This window comes from Amphiura filiformis, chromosome 19, assembly GCF_039555335.1.
Source record: "Amphiura filiformis chromosome 19, Afil_fr2py, whole genome shotgun sequence".
Taxonomy (NCBI): Eukaryota; Metazoa; Echinodermata; class Ophiuroidea; order Amphilepidida; family Amphiuridae; genus Amphiura; species Amphiura filiformis.
The window spans coordinates 47,171,261-47,188,436 of NC_092646.1; positions in this window are offsets into that span (position 1 = coordinate 47,171,261).

Sequence of the window (17,176 nt, forward strand, 5' to 3'; positions counted from 1 at the left end):
TTATACAAATGAGGTTGTTACAGATAAGAGAGACTTGAATGATGTGTTTACTAACAACACATTATTGGTGTTAGCAACAATAATGTTGTCTAATCGAACTATAGTTATATGACAAAACTTAAATGCTAATTAAAAGTGATTAACTATGAAAGACAAAATTTTTTTGAAGAGAACAGAAAAGTATGTCACTTACAATACAGATATTGATATTCAACTATCTTGAATGTTGTCAATCGGGAGGGTGTAAAAATGTTAGGGTAGACGTAGAAACAATAAGGGTATCACCTTGTTTCCCCTCTCCCAGCTTCCGCAGCCTATGTTAGTTGGAGGACATCAAGCTCGATGGAAATTAAAGGTTAAATTTCAATTCGTTACAAGCAGCTTCGTGACTTCGTAAACTATATATTTGCAAAATGAATAAGTCGGATGGTTGAATCTCATTTAATTTTATAAAGCCTGGTAAATAAAAGCTTAATAAAAAAGGCTGTTCTCCGACTGTGTTTATTTTTGTTTTAATCATGTTAGGCTGCTTACATTTGTTGAAAATTGTGTTTAAGTGTAAAATCCATGCCAAGTTTAAAAAGAAGTTATTATGAGAATAGTATTTTCTGCTTTTTGAGAAAATGTGTGAAACCAGTTTACTTTTTTTAATCAACACGTATTTGTTTTAAACATGTTTGCAGCCCTGGAGCTATTTTCAGTATATTTAGGCTGATATTTGTGAATAAATTAAGAAAAATTATGACCCCAAGGTACAGAATTTTTGCTTGGATCCGTGAAAGCCTTCGTGTATTAAATCATGCAAGCAGTGAAAAAAACCCATGATGTTTTGCTGTGAGAGAAATTCACGATATCACCTTCCTTCATTCAACGGTCCTTCCAAGTACAATGGGCTATTCCATTTAAAATCCTCACTACCCCTGTGGAAGATTTGGCTAAAGTCTTCCACAGAGGGAGTATGAGTTTTGAATAGAATAGACAATTTGGTAACTTCCATTTGAAATTCTCACTCCAGCTGTAGAAGTTATAGGTGAAACCATTAGCCATAATACAGGGGGTGTGTGGGATTCAAAATAATTAACTCTAAACAACAAAAACTCCCCTTGTTGAAAATATTTTCAAAATCATCCACAAGGGTAGTGTGGATTTCAACTGGAATATAGCCCAATGACGAATTCAACAAAATCAACATATTAAATAGTATTATTATACGTACTGTTTTAGTTTTAATATTTACATTCCAAATAAAGTAAATATGATATTTTTAATATTCGCTTGAAAATTACTGATATCTTTGATTATTCTCGCCATGTTTAATTTGCATTTCTTGTTACTTCGCTTCAACTTCTTGGATTTTTTCTTCAGCTCGTTTTTTCTTGTAAGTTGATACAATTTCAGCAATTGTATATAGGTATGGATTAATTGCTGAATTGATAGGCAAAATAAATGCTACTGACCAGGCATAGACAGACGGGGGTAACATGAGTACCCTAGTTTGAACCAAAATTCCTAGTATGATAATCGGAAACCAGCAAATGAAATCTGTAGCAACGATTGCTGTTACTTTGGCAGTTAACATAAGTTGTCTCTCCAAACCTTTTGTCCTACCCGCCTCTTTAGCAGATTTTCGAGCTGCTTTTATTATCTCAATATAACAAGAAAGTATAATCAAATAACAGATGCAGTTTACTCCGAGAAATACTGCCGATGAAAAGAATTGACCAGTTTGGTAGCCTTCAAACGTGGTTGTAAATATAGGATAAAGAAACTTTATATCATGAAACACTACTGTTCTTGATTCTTCCTTGGATACAAACTTTTGTTTAAAGCTAAGGGTAAACCGATACACACATGTGAATTGTCGTAAAATTTAAACAATTTCCCGCTTAAAATAGATGGCACAACACCGAAAATAAAAGATACAATCCATGTTCCAAGTATGAACATCTTGGCCGTAAACTTACCCATATTTTTGCTTGAAAACGAAAAGCGTATATGCGTAAATCTGTCAATACTTATCAGCGTAATTAAAAACACAGATGCTTCGGATGATATAATTGATAACGCTCCTGCTATTCGACAAGTAATACCTGATCGCCAGCGTTCAGATTGCATAGGAAAGTATTCGCCAAAATAGAGATCAGCAGATGCAATGATCAACATGTAAACACCCATGAACGAATCAGATATAGCAAGACTTGTGAGAAATAAATTTTGAACTGAGTTGGTTTCTTTTTTTGTACATTTCCAAGATAACACGAAAATGTTCCCACAGAGCGCGTTAACCCCAATGAGCCACATCATATACATCAGAACCCTATCGGAGAGAAGCCTATCACACGTGAGATACGGGGATCGTTCATAAGCCGCGCTACAGACAACATCTTCAGGTTTATAACATTCACATATTTCATGTTGACTTACCAATAGTTCCACACTGTTACTTGCAAAAGACAATGTATCAGATTGGATGTCAGTCAATGCGTTATCTCTTAAGTTAAGGAAACTCAAGTCTGGTAAATTTGTAAATTGTATGACTGTTTTCAAATTATTTCCCTGTACTTCAATACTCTGAAGATTAGTATTTTCTTTGAATAACTCCTGGTCCAAATAATGCATATTTAGCCCACTTAAATCTATAACCTGAAGTTGTGTTAGCTCTTGTAACAAGCCTTTCTGGTCAAATTTAACTCCTGAATTATTAGCCAGCGTCAGAATTCCTAGCTCTTTCAAACCGAAAAACAATTTCTCGGGAAACTGACTCAGCATATTGTTATACAAACTTAAAACGACTAACTCATGCAGATTTTGAAAGATACTAGAATTGATGAACTTAAGTCTATTATACTCAAGCAGTACAACACTAAGATGTGGTACATTTTGAAATATGGTTGCCGATAACCTTTCTAACTTGTTCCTATTCATATGCAATATTCTGAGATTTAGTACATCTTGAAATATTGAATCACCCAAAGTCACCAACGCATTGTGACTGGAATAGAATTTTGTCAATGATTTCAGATTCTTCAACAGACCCAATTGTAAAACATTTAGGTTATTATGTTTAATGTCCAATAACTCAAGTTCTGTCAAAGTTGCAAATGTTTCATCATGTAAATTAGTTAGGTTATTGAGAAGGAGAGTCAATATTTTTAGATTTTTCAAATTGGAAAATAAACCGATTTCAAAGGTGGACAAAGTGTTGTGATGCAAATATAATTTTGTCAAAGATATGAGGTCCTTAAACACCCCTCCTTGTAACGTTTTTATGTTATTAAAGGCAATGTCCAGTGTGTCAAGCTTTGTCAAATTTGCAAATGTTTCATTATATAAACTAGTTAAGTTATTGTAAGAGAGGCTCAAAATTTCGAGACTTTTTAAATTGGAAAATAAACCAATTTCTAAGGTGGACAAATTATTATATTTCAAAAACAATGTTTTTAGATATTGTAAATTTGAAAATAAACCAATTTCCAAGGAGGACAAATTATTATCACTGAGATAGAGATCATGAAGATTGTGTAAGCTTTGAAATACCCCAACTTTCAAATCCGTCAAAAGATTTTTTTTCAAAGACAAATACTGCAGACTTTTTAGGTCAATAAAGAGGTGATCTGGGAGTGAAGAGAGATAATTATCATTAAGGTGTAGATCAGTTAGTTTACTCAACATTGTGAATGTATCATTATGCAATGTGGTTAAGTTATTAGAAGAAAGTTTCAAGATGTGTATATTTCTTGAATTGGAGAATAAACCAACTTCTAAAGAGGACAAACCATTTGTGTCGAGATTAAGTCTTTTAAGGTGGTGTAACGTTTGAAATAGGTCAAATTCTAATGTGTTTAGCAGGTTATTGTCAATATAGAGCTCTTTAATTGACAACAATCCTAAAAACACATCCGAATTCAAATAAAATAATCGGTTGTGAGATAAAAGCAGCCGAAAGAGTTTGGACATATCACGAAACAGGCCATTTGGTAACGTCGTCAGCTTATTATGTGAAAGATTAAGCACAAACAAATTATACAGCCCTTCAAAACTACTTCGATTGTTTGATAAGTCCAAGGTATATATTAGACTCGCATTCCTATACAATCGCACTGGTAAATTGGTCAACATATTTTGTGCAAGACTTAGGGTTCGTAAGTTGGGCAAACTGTGAAAAACGTCTTCATTGAGTTCAGATAGACGGTTATCAGAAAGAATGAGATGAAACAAATTTTCAAGATCTCTAAATATTTGTACTGGCAATGTTTTCAGCAAATTGTTTGAAATATTCAATTTGGAAATCTTGGTCAATCCCCATAATGCATTTTGGTCAAATTTTATAATATTATTACCAACCATATTTACCTCAGTAGCATCGGTAGGCAAGTTTACAAACATTTTGAATTTCTGATCCTCGTTATCACTCTGATCTAAACATTGAAATGATACTTCTCTATAGCCTAGAGTAGCATTACAATCTGTATGGAACTCCAGCTTGCATTCACCTCTTGTACCTGTTTCAACACTACATGTAATTTGATCTTTATACCCTTTCACATTTGTACATATAGACCTCCCATTTACGTTTGAGAAACGGTGGATGTTTTCAAATTCTGGACAATCTAGTAGCAGTTCTGCCAGAACCTCTGTTTTGGTTTACTTGCAATTTTGAAGATACAAAACGGCAAACACAGTTATTTTGTTTTACAACAACATACTTATTTGTACAAATTAAGTCAGACCCCATTCTTTCTACATACAGAATAAACGTATCAACATTATCTGGCATTCCCACTTGCAAGAGTGAAGTGCTTTCCAACTGAGCATCGAGGCGAAGACTGCAGGCATGCCCATGACTACCTTGAAATGTGATCACGTCCGTTATGTTACCATCCTCCTGGATACCACAAGTAGTAGAATCAACATCCCATAGAGGCTCAAAAATAATGTTTGCAGTTATATGACGGCCGTGGAAATAAAATGTCCAAAGCACAACGCAAATCATTGGTATTAATTGCGCACGAATCTTCATCTTGTTTTGTTATTCGAGGCTCACGCTTTGTACTGTTTAAATTTGTTTTAATCTTGCCCGTCACCTCAGATGGGGCCAGCTGTTATAGTTCACAACTTGCCCGCCAGTATTACGTTAGATTGGGTCAGCTGCTACGATGGACAACTTGCCTAATAATATTTCAACTTGCTTGGAAAATGATTAACATTAAAGTGCTCGATGCTCGATGCGGGCGTTTGGTGAAATTATACCTATATGCAAGAATTTAAAAAAACCATGACCATTATGACATCCGGAAAGTGTGAGCAGACTTGGGAGAGAATAGAGTTATTACGTCATAATATACCCAGTACTGTTGTTAAAGCAACCGTAAAGTAATACGCGTCTCGAAAGATCACGATGATTCTGGCAAAGAGTTCCGATGGATAATTTACGTTTAGGGAAAAACTTGTTAACGCCCGTTATTGATTTGTCCCATGCCTTATAGACAAGTGATCTCTGAGAGTTATCTAGAATAAAATTCAGAAACGATATCTAAAGACTGCACATAAAGTAACGCAGCTGTTATAAATACGCCTATAGCTTCAGAACTAATAATATTGTTTTCACAATGTTTAACATATAAATAAGGACAATTTATATACGCGCATTTTGATAACTCATTCGTCCATTTTCATTCAATATTACGATCACACCAGTGTTTTTAAAGACAAATATCCTAATTGAAGAGTTGCAGCTATTCGTATTGACTTGAAGTCAGCGCAGAAGATAATGATTGCTTGCGTAATAACCATTGATCGAATAACAATTGCAACTTTTAGATTTGGGCAGTTTTCTTTAAAAGCACTATTGTGTTGTTAATATTGAACGACAATGGACAAACGGGGTACCAAAATGCGCGTAAATAAACCATCTTTCTTTCTAAAGTCTGCACAAAAAGTAACTCAGCTGTTATATATACGCCTATAGATTCAGAACTAATAATTGTTTTCACAATATTTCAACATAAAAAGAAGGATGATTTATTTACGCGCATTTTGATACCCCATTTGTCCAATGTTGTTCAATATCACCTGGATATTGACAATACAGCAGTGTTTTGAAAGAAAAATACCCCAATTTAAAAGTTTAAAGTTTAAATTCGGGTATTTTTCTGTAAAAGCACTACTGTATTGTTAATATTGAACGACATTTGACGAATGGGGTATCAAAATGCGTGTAAATAAATCATCCTTCTCTCTATGTTGAAATATTGTGAAAACAATTATTTGTTCTGCATCTATAGGCGTATTTATAACAGCTGAGTTACTTTTTGTGCAGACTTTAAGTTAAAATATAGTGAAGACAATTATTCGTTCTGAAGCCATTAGGCGTATTTATAACAGCTGCGTTACTTTTTGTACAGACTACATGTAATAATTCAATGTTTAACGTTGCATTCACATTAGCGAGTTTTATTCAACTGTGGACTTTCTATTTATATAGAAACCATCATGATATTGATAAAACTAAACTACCACTTATGATGCGAAACTTTTTATTAGTGTTGGTTAGAATAATTTGTCACTGCTTTTATCTTTTTTCTATACCAATTTTAAAGGCTAAGATTAAGTTTAAAACTCCATAAGTATTTGTTTGTAAGTACTCAGACAAGACAAAGAAAACAAAATAAACATACATTAGCGACACCTCAGCATCAATCCTACCTTTATCGGAATCACTTTGTTTGATCTCAATTTGAAAATGTGGAAATTAACTCTCGTAATTATGGTTTTACTGCGAATCCGAAGCCAGTTCGAATCAAACCTTGATTTATCTGGTGCATCATGAGAAAAACGTTTTGAGAAGTTATCCTAATTATACCTACACGCTTTAATCAAAAGTGTAAGAGTAAATTATATCGGCGTATGAAGAGATGACGCGATAGCAGGTTCTCCAATTAACTAATTCGGTAATTCCCGAAATCCTATGCAAAGAAGCCTAATCTACGTCATCATCGATGCGCACATCGTCAATGCACACGTTCTACTGGTCGGGCCTAGTAGGAGTTTACTCCAAAGGATTTCGGGAATGTGTTTATTCGACGAGTGAGAAAACTAACAGAGTACGAAAACGACACGATGAGGCACTTTAGATATTACTCATTATAACTGGAGTCTATATATAGATATTATTTACTAATTCGGTACCCTCAAACGTAAATAAATTATTTTCTATACCGCCCTCCCCCGTATTTGCCCCTCCCCTTTTAACTAAAAGGAACATAAAAAATATTAAGAATAGGGGAACACCGTTCTTCGAGGAGACAATGGACAGTGCAAGAACCTATCGTGAAAAATTTGTGTTAAGTAAGTTAAGTAACCTACACCTTTTGAACACACCAACACGATACTACCCGACACGACACGACACGATTAGCATGATTAGTATCATAACTAGACAGGCAAGGCCTATATCATACTTACTATAATAGATCACCTCCAATCACGACAACTCGAACACAACTTACTTATTATGGCTACGTAGTCCTGCTGTTACTTTTTTCTTTCTAGCCAGAATAATCCGAATCTGCAATTGACTTGATCCAACAAGCTAAATTTGGGCTGAAACCCACCTTTTAACAATTTTAACAAAAAATTAAATCTATCCGTGATGTGCACTGGTCTCTAGGAAAACAGTCAATGACTGGCCAACGCCCTAGCGCCTACCTTCGTATAACCCGCCTAACTCTTACGTAACATTCACCAATGTTATGCAAATAGGGTTCCTGGCTCATAACAGAAAATTCATTTATTTTACATTGATGCTTTCAGTTCATATCATAAAGATCAAGCGTCAGCGTAAGCCCTTTGTTTGTTAATGCAATTTATGCCATGCCTTGCCACAATATCAAGATTAGTTGTATTTATATACGCAAAATTCACTGATGCGATGAACACCGCAGTAAGCACCAGCTAGCTAGATGTGCTGCATGCACAACTCACGGTGTCAAAAAAGGACAGAACTATTTGTTTTAGTTAACATAGAATTATTCTTGGCAGAAGAATTAGCTAAGACTTAATCCGTAAATTCTATCAACTGAGATTTATCTGCGTTGCGTCCTTATCATGCTTATGCGACGTTATTAAAATTACGTATTTTTAACACTTGACTTAAACCCATATTATAACATTTCCATAAGAAATAGAATTGTTTTGGTATAAGATATTAGTTTTCACTGTCAGATATTATGTCCTCTTTTAATTTGGGCCCAAACGTACTCCCACGTTTAAATGTCTTTCCGCAGTAACAATTGTTGTAAATAATACTAATTTGAAACCTGTTTATTTACTTCAATATCAATCTATAATACCTTTAATACCAGCGCATATGTTGCCAATGCGAGTCACTCATTCGAACGTGAGCCGTGTCGGTTATTTTGATATGTCACGACTGCCCGTACGCCATGTACGTACTGTGTTATGCACATTGTATTTAATATATGTACATAATATTTCCATTGAAATAATAAAACTACGGTTCCTGCGTTTTATTCAAAATCTCGAATTTTGACAAAACTGCAGCAACTCAAGTCATGGTATGTTAGTTTACTAAAGTACATTAACATAACAATCGTATATTCAAAAAATGTTGGGGGCGTCCTCCTCAGCTAAGACCTAATCCGTAAATTCTATCAACTGAGAATGAATCCCACGAATGAAAGTTAATTTACGTATTAAATAGGCCACATATCGTTACTGGGCGAAGAAAACCTCATATAATTTTAAAGGTCGATCAAATGGAAAACCTCATAATTTGGGCCCCGATTTTAAATCCTCATTTTTTGCAATTTTAGTCAAATTCCATAGACGTAGATCCGGGGGTGGGGTGGTTGATGGTCCATACAATCTTTGCCAGGGGTGATGGTCATACGATCAATATTTTGTCAGGGGGTGCTCCATACAATCATCCCCCAATGTGGGTTTCTCACCAAATTAACCTGCTTTTTGGTCATTTTAGCCCCAAGAGTTCAAATTTTTGAGCGCTTCGCGCGTATTTATTCCACTTTTGCACCATTTAAACCAGTTTAGCTTCAATATGGCAAAATTGTTCGCGCATTTGTTCCATAAACTCTCGCCAAAAGGAGCTGGATTCACTATACTTCAAGAATTGTTTCCAACCCCATCTCCCCCAATGTCAAAAAGAAATCTACGCCGCTGTCAAAATCTTTTTGTGCAGTTGTGTGTGTCAATTTGACGAAAATGTCCCTACACACCTATACAGCTTTATACATTACCTTGAAGTCTGTAAATAACAAAATAGCCAACACTATTTTCTACGTAAATCCTGTTCATTTGAAATAATTTTTATCACTCACGCAAAAATCAAAATCATTACATTGAGGTTTTGTTATTGGGGCCCACTTTTTACATAATGTGGTTTTCATTTGATCTTTGAAATTAAATAATGAGACTTTTCCAATCCAGTGATGTTATTTGGTTATTCCATTTGAATCCACACACCTACTATGGAAGACATGACCTTAATCTCCCACACAGGGGTGTAGATTTCAAATGGAGTCATCCATTCAGGTAGCCTTTTTGAAATTCACACAAAAACGCATTTCCATGCTAGAACATAATCAAAAAATATTAGTTTTCTTGTTCATAGACTAATAATTGGTAAAGATGCTTCAATATATGAGAATCTGAAGCATCTTTACCAATTATTATTAGTCTATGAAGTGCACGTTAGAATATGACCGTTGCTAGGTCAACTGGAACACGCTTTTTTGTCACGAACCACTGATCGAAATGATCACAACACAAAGCATATGGTATATCAAAATTCGGAACAGGTGTATGAGCCCAGGCTTGGAGCAGTAACCAAAGGTTACCAACATACACTACGACAGTGAATACACGGTTCTATGAATGCAGTGAAGATGAGAAAAGACACTATCATCAAGGATAATAGAATCAGGATGTGACAATCACTAATTAGCATGTGTCATGATGCAGTCATGTCTACAGTAGAATTCATCTCGACCTTTGCAGGACTTAACCCCATTAAAAGCTATTAAACCAAGATAACACTCATTGAAACAGCTCAACTGATTAAATCGGATCTTCTCTGGTTGTGCACAAGTGACTGTTTTCATGTGCGATATCGGAATAAAGCTGGTATTCATAGCTTCAGTTGGGTAACCGATTATAAAGGAAACGAAAGGAAACAATGTTATGTGTGGCTTTGTTCACGAAATCAGACAATGTCGTGCTTTTTGTAAACCAGCATTCTTGAAAATGAGCAACATAATGATTTTTGACTTAACACGGTTTAGAAATAATTTCTTCATATTTTTGGTGTTATCTGTCGTTTACATATCCTTCCTAAAACACCAAAGTACGAGTATTTCCAAACATCTAAATTTGCTAAAAATTTAGGACATGTTACAAAACTATATTGTCTAGAATTTTAGAAGAGTACTTTTAATATTGGCCGGTTATTTTTCACACAGCGACGTTAACTAGGCAATGTACTATTACCTATAACATTAACTAAAACACCAAAGTACGAATATTTCCAAACATCTAAATTAGCTAAAATTTAGGACATGTTAAAAACTATATTTTCTAGAACTTTAGAAGAGTACTTTTAATATTGGCCGGTTATTTTTCACACAGCGACGTTAACTAGTCATATCCCTATACTGTTAACGTAGGGCTATTTGTAAAGGTCACGCGTCAATGGGAAAGAGCACTGTGTATTGTGTATAGGAAAACGGACAGTAACTGCAGTATGTCCCATTCTCATGTATATAGCGTATTGAGTAGTCGTGACCTTTCTGAGGGCGCTAGTAATACCCGTAGACAGAGCTTGACTCGAATTCTATACTGGGTTAAATGCGTAAATAAAATTGCTGTTAAATGATTGGCTTTCCATAGTATAGACGAATCCAACGAGCCAAGTCATGGTCAGGATTTGGTCGGACATCTTTGGGTAGCCGCCAGCACCAACCTGGTGTTTTGAGCGTCCAATTGTGCAAATAAAAGCCGCCTAACACCTAGAGAAGATGCAAGGACGAGGAGGGTTAATAGAATAATATATTAATAGAGATAATTCCGCAGGTAATCCCATCCCATCTATTCATACATATACACAACGCACTGAAGGGTCTATTGTTCTATTGTGTCCGATTTGAGCGCTGACATATTGGAAAATGTTGCCAATCAATATTCATGAAGTCGTGAGATCGACACCTACAGCTGTTCAATTGGGCGACTTTATTGTTAGGTGCTTTTATTCATACATTGGGCGTATCGAGCTGCATCGGTTGGTCCGCAGTTATATTTAATATAGTATTATAGGCCTACAAGTATGATTTGCTTTGCTTTATTGATTGATTCAGAAATATTATGGCTATATGCTTCTCGAGTTATTAGCAAATATGTCACACTTGAGGTCCTATTTACGCGGTACCTATGTAAATTATTATATGGTAGGCTAATGTCCTTAAATATACTACAGTAGGAGCGAAATGAACAAAATATACATGCGTTAATATGGAGTATATCATAATTACTTCAAATCCTTATATGTAGGCGTATTGGCAAGCAATATAGACAACTTACTTGTGTAGATTATTGTACCCGCCACACACAGCGCACAATTTGCCCATGCTGCTGATCTGTCCGTAGCGAAATGGTACAGCAAAGCGTGTTCACTGAGTATAATCAAATGAGCGCCCAAACCAATTTGGGCGCTCCAATAGGTTTGTATTGTAGGTGAACCTCTGTTTTGTGTGCATGCGACAACTCACGCACACCCTTGGGAAGGACTAGTACAAAAGGTACCTCTCGTTCGTATAGGCGCTTTCACGTGACTTTCGTTTCATCACTTATTGACAGTAGCCTGCCTATTATAGCGTTAATACGCTGTCAGGTCAGTTACCGATTTAATGGCGGAAGCCCTTTGTCTCGAACAAAAGGTACCTATCGATGAATAGCGTGTCGGGAACTCCAATTGGCACAAAGGAACAATAGGCGTTGCGTAATCTATTTCCTCTCCTTTCTATATAAGCTCCTTGCATATACATGTAGTCATTTTGTTCGCAAGTACATCAATGCATAGATACCGCGTGTAGTTAATCCGATTATTATGTATTAAGGTGTAAAACGGGTGATGGAATGCAGTTTAAAATTTCCGCCAAGGCCGAATCATTTCACATTTTGAGTGCATTGTAGCCAACGGCTACCCAACTAAAGGCTGCTAGTCAGGTGTAGGAATGCGTGAATTTAGATTCGTCTATAGACGAATCCAAGTAGCCAAGTCATGGTCAGGATTTGGTCGGACATCTTTGGGTAGCCGCTAGCACCAACCTGGTGTTTTGAGCGTCCAATTGTGCAAATAAAAGCCGCCTAACACCTAAGAGAAGATGCAAGGACGAGGAGGGTTAATAGAATAATAGCTAATAATATATATAATGGAGATAATCCTGTCGCATCTATTCATATACATAGTCCTTTTGTTCGCAAGTACATCAGTGCATAGATACCGCGTATAGTTAATCCGATTATGTCACTTCAACAACGAATAGACCATGCTGTGTGTTTTGTCGAAGGGAACTGTATTGTGTTATTCTTTTGTCTACCTGTGTTTTCGCGGAAGGTGTAAAACGGGTGATGGAATGCAGTTTAAAATTTCCGCCAAGGCCGAATCATTTCACATTTTGAGTGCATTGTAGCCGACGGCTACCCAACTAAAGGCTGCTAGTCAGGTGTAGGAATGCGTGTATTTGGATTCGTCTATACCATTTCGCTATAAAATAAATGTAGGCCTAACTGTTCGATTTATTGTGTGTAAACTTTGAGTTTGTACGTGAATCTTTAACATAATCTTGCCGAGCTCGATTGACATGTAGATAACTCTAATAGTGCCAAATTCTGCTGCATCGGCACGTCTTGATGATAGAATTATATTTAAAAAACATTGAATTCTAACAGATAGATGTGCAATAAGCACGATTTATCAGCAGCTGAAAGAGATGTTAACTGACCAAATAAAAAATCGAGTATTAACTATTATATAAACCAGCCGCCATTCTTAAAATTCTGCAGATTGGCCCGTCGTGCTTTTCAGTCCCAGACACGTCACTGCAACCTCAGTGTGACCACAGCCAGACTTTTTTTGGCTCATTTGTGCTTTACTCTAACACCGTGGTCACTATTGTGTGACTTTCTTTACCTACTTATAAAATCATTATTATTCATGCCGGGATCCAGATAGTATCTGATTAGTGAAGATTGATATTTTTATTCACAGGACAATGGGGAGGACATGACTGCGAACACACTATACGGCGCCATAATGCAAGGTCACGCGAGGTATCACATGGTTTTTGTGACTTCCAATACTCACTTGTATTTCATATCTTATTCATGTCATGCATTTCCTTCGTATTATTGACAGTAAGTCCTAAATTCGACATTACTATAGCAAAAAGGCATTCCCTTATCAAATTAGAAGACTTTCTTGGAAAAACTATCACTGCTGCCTGATGGGATCATAGTAGTTGAACGCATTTCCGTCCGTTGTCACTCGTCGTGACCGCTATAGAGGGCGTTTTTTACGCTCTTCAACAGGCAGGCGGCATAGGACACGCAACACGGACGTACGAGGCTGGCGAAGATACAGGGGCTGACAGCCCCATTCACAATACACAGTTAGCGATTATAAATGGACAATTAACATACTTGCAGTGGGGTACTTTGCAGAACCCCAACGGTTTTAGAGTAAGATAATTTTGCTTTGACACCACATAACAAATTTAGAATTGTTTGTGAAGATTTCATGATTATGTGTTAATCCAATGGCGACGTCAAAAATAGCGATATCGCATCCACCATCATCTGCAACAGGTACTATTTGATAACTTTACGACACCTGTCACTATGAAATTTTGTCAATGAAAAAAGCACTGAAAAGCAAACCTCAGTACTGATATGACCAGAACAAAAGAAAGTCAACTATTTCAGTGTATTTTCAGTATTTTGATACTTGCTATAATGAGCAATGATTCAAAGGATACATTTACATAACAATAGCACTGGCCAGCTCATTTCAGTGTGATTAAATCAATTTCAGTGGGATTAAGGAATCCCTGTTATTACCACTGCCATGGTTGTGACCGATTTAAGTGTGATTTTCCAAGAGGTCAATTCTTTTCAGTAGATTTTCAGTGTGATTTGCCCCAGGTTAAAGTTTTCAGAGATATTTCAGTGAAAATGAGCATTAGTCTCATTTGCAGAGCTGCATAACAAAGGGTTTGTTTTCAGTGTGATTTTTCACACTGATTTTTTTTCAGCTTGTTTTCAGTGTCATGATGCAGTCATGTCTACAGTAGAATTCACCTCGACCTTTGCAGGACTTAAACCCCATTAAAAGCTATTAAACCAAGATAACACTCATTGAAAACAGCTCAACTGATTAAATCATATCGTCTCTGGTTGTGCACATGTGTCTGTTTTATATGTGCGGTATCGCAATGAGCTGGTATTTATAGCTTCAGTTGGGTAACCGATTATAAAGGAATCGCGAGGAAACAATGGTATGTGGACCTTTGTTCACGAAATGAGACAATGGCCTGCTTTTTGTTAACCAGCATTCTTGAAAATGAGCAACATAATGATTGTTGACTTAACACGGTTTGGAAATAATTTCTTCATATTTTTGGTGTTATCTGTCGTTTACATATCCTTCCTAAAACACCAAAGTACGCATATTTCTAAACATCTAAATTAGCTAAACATTTAGGACATGTTACAAAACTATATTTTCTAGAATTTTAGAAGAGTACTTTTAATATTGGCCGGTTATTTTTCACACAGCGACGTTAACTAGGCAATGTACTATTACCTATAACAAACACTAAAACACCAAAGTACGCATATTTCCAACCATCTAAATTAGCTAAAATTTAGGACATGTTACAAAACTATATTTTCTAGAACTTTAGAAGAGTACTTTTAATATTGGCCGGTTATTTTTCACACAGCGACGTTAACTAGGCAAATCCCCATACTTTTAACGTAAGCTATTTGTAGAGGTCACGCGTCAATGGTAAGAGCACTGTGTATTGTGTATAGGAAAACGGACAGTAACTGCAGTATGTGAGGTAAATATCCGTGTGATTTTCATTGTCAAAATTTCATAGTGTGTGGTGACTCAATCACACGAGCCGAGTAAGAGTTGATGTGAAATATTCATAACCGATCGATACCTTGCTTCACTTTGTTGAGAACAAGCCAACAAAATTTGCCACAGGTTTGCGTGGCTAATACCAAAACCGTGAATTTAGTGCCCGGATTTAGTGCCACCCCCCCCCCCCCCCACGCTATCATATCAACGAGAATTTATCATAGGCCTACAATTCTGCAATTTGAACTTTCAAATCTACTTGTATAACAACGCACGTCAGTTTGACAGTTTGAAATTACTATTATAAGCATGATCATGATGATATTAGGCGCTAACATTTTGTGGTGTGTTAATGTAGGCCTATATTTTTAAACTTGAATTCATTTGCAAAATAATGACTATTTATAATTATGGTGTCCTGTTGTGTATGGTCACCCCGTTTATATTTTGAACTTTTTCATCAATAGAAACGCGATTCTTCTCCTGGAAGTGATTTGGTTCATTAAATCATTTAATATATATATATTTTTTATAATAGCTCAAAAGAAAACAAAACTCAATGACACCAATTAAGTGATCCCAAACGACACCCATTTTCTTGGAGTCCACACTAAGTGACACCCTTTCCTACACCGATAGGTCCCAATTGTCGTAGACACATGTATATCACGTTCATATTCGAGCCCCCCACCCCCCCACCCCCCCCGGATTCTATGCTCTAATGAATTACGTCATTGTTGCGTATGAAGGTCCATGGACGGTCAGAGCATTTAATTCATGGACGAGTGCATAGCTACTATTGTTATTTTAATAATAGGTAAGTATACACAGCAAACATTGAAATGTCACTTCCTTGTATGAAACTAGTTTATAGTACAAGGAAATGAAATCTTTTAATATAAAATAATAGTGTCTTCCGTGCTACACAGACAGGGAGAACATGTTGATGATAACATTTTTAGTGGTATCATTTGCCGGCAAAATAGTCGTTTCTCAGTTATGTAAGTATAAAAACTAGTTTTTGTTCCATGTTTACCTGTTTTAGCTTAAAATGCGAATATAAAACCACTCTAAGTTTTATACGCAGATGAGACGGAGTCCTGTATAAATATTGTATTTTTATAATACGCATTGGTGCTTACGCTCATCTATATAATTACTATTCAAAATCGCGTCAAATGAGAATGATTGAACTTGTTAAATGTAAGAAATGTAACTGACTTGCTTCATTAAGTTTGCGCAAAATATCATGAAGGTTTTATCGAAACATTCGAATTATGCTACACTCAGGTTGGCTTTAACGGTACTGTTTTAAACTGTTGTGATTTGGTAGTTCACAGCATCTTGCGAATGGTAGTGAGCTTTGGCAAAAATTGCATTGATAATTTCATAGCGATTGTGTATATTATAGAAGAATTCAAATGTCATAGATATACTTTTGTAGGTACTGTGGTTCTTGAGTTATGTTGTAAAAAGGGCTGAAACAACAACATTTTTGTAAAACATAACTCATTAACAACAATAAATCAAACAAGTTTTCAAAGTATATGATTTGTAGAATGAACTTTTGGAAAACATGTGTTATTTTTCAATAATATGTGACCGTACAGCACGAATGAGCCGTAAATGTCCTCAATTGTATTCTGAGTTACAGTGTAAAATGGGCATGAAGGTCATATTCATAGGTATTTCAATTTGGTGCTACGTGTATCTCATTAAATGAGGTACACGTAGCACCAAATTGAGGTACCTATGAATACGACCTTCATGCCCATTTTACACTGTAACTCTGAATACAATTGAGGACATTTACGGCTCATTCGTGCTGTACGGTCACATATATTGATTTAGATAATGAAAATTGATATTTTGGCTGCCTGGACCATCAATACCTACTCTACCCTTAAGATGTTCATGACAGCAAGTTCTTATGCATTGGTATAACAAATGATTAAAGGACGGGGGAAGGTTCAAACTTCCAGGAGTCTAAGACACTGTGAT